Here is a 1,147-nt window from a genome sequence, read left to right on the forward strand (position 1 = left end):
GAGAGCCCCGGGCACGGCCCGCGCTGCCGCCGGGGGGAATGGCCCCTCTGCCGACCACTCCGCTCCCCTCCCAGCCTCCACCCTCCAGGGCTGCGGGAGCACGGAAACAATCGGGTTGGGAAACACCTCTGAGATCAGCGAGTTCAACCTGTGACCGAGCACCGCCTCCTCATCTACACCATGGCACTCAGTGCCCCGTCACGTCTCTCCTTAACAACCCCCCGGGACGGTGACTCCAGCGCCTTCCAGGGCAGCCCATTCCAATGTCTAGTCACCCTTTCTGTGAAGAAATTCCTCCTAATGTCCAATCTAAACTTGCCCTGGCTCAGCTGAATACCATGTCCTCTTGTCGTCTGGAACTTGCTGCTCCACCGGCAGCATTCCTAGCCCACATAGCTCCTACTAAGTTCTTCCAGCATGTCCTCTTGAGGAGAATTCCTACTGCTGATCCCATCTGGAGAGAGCGATGCCTTGCATCACCTGAGGATCATTTCCCGGCGGGCTCAGCTGCCGCCTGTATAAGCACCGTTCAGCTGGCTGTAAACTTTTGCTAATAAACACAGGTAACAAAGGCTACAAATGAGTCAGGCCCCTCACTGGAGCTCCACAAAGTCAAAGAAGATGTTTCGCCTCTACACGAGGCAGAGCCTCCTCACACCGGGGACAGCAGAGCACTGAACAGGCTGCCCAGGGAGGTCGCGGAGTCTCTCTGGAGACCTCAAACCCCACCTGGACATGTTCCTGTGTCACCTGCTCTAGGAGATCCTGCCTTCCAACCCTAATGACTCTGTGATTTTTCCATAGGTGTAAATCATTAATTTGAGGCGCCCGGTGCTCAGTGAAGCCCTAAAAACCAAAAGCAGCTGAGGCCTATTCAGTATAGAGCGGGTTGTGCTGGGGTGTAATTACAGGCAGGAGATAGAGTGAGCAGGGGAGAAGGCAGAGCGCTACCGCACGGTATCCTGGGAAAAGGACCAGGTCGGCAGTGCGGTGGTTTTTCCCCGCGTGCTTTAACACGCGTGGACCTGGATCAGATATTTCGGGAGAAAGAAACCATTGGCCGTGACGGCCACCGAACGCCGGCACGCGACCCCGCCCCGCGCCGCGGAGGGTTCTGGGAGCTGTAGTCCGCCCGCGGGGGCGGGGG

Source organism: Geospiza fortis, unplaced genomic scaffold (genome assembly GCF_000277835.1).
Source record: "Geospiza fortis unplaced genomic scaffold, GeoFor_1.0 scaffold162, whole genome shotgun sequence".
NCBI classification, from domain to species: Eukaryota; Metazoa; Chordata; class Aves; order Passeriformes; family Thraupidae; genus Geospiza; species Geospiza fortis.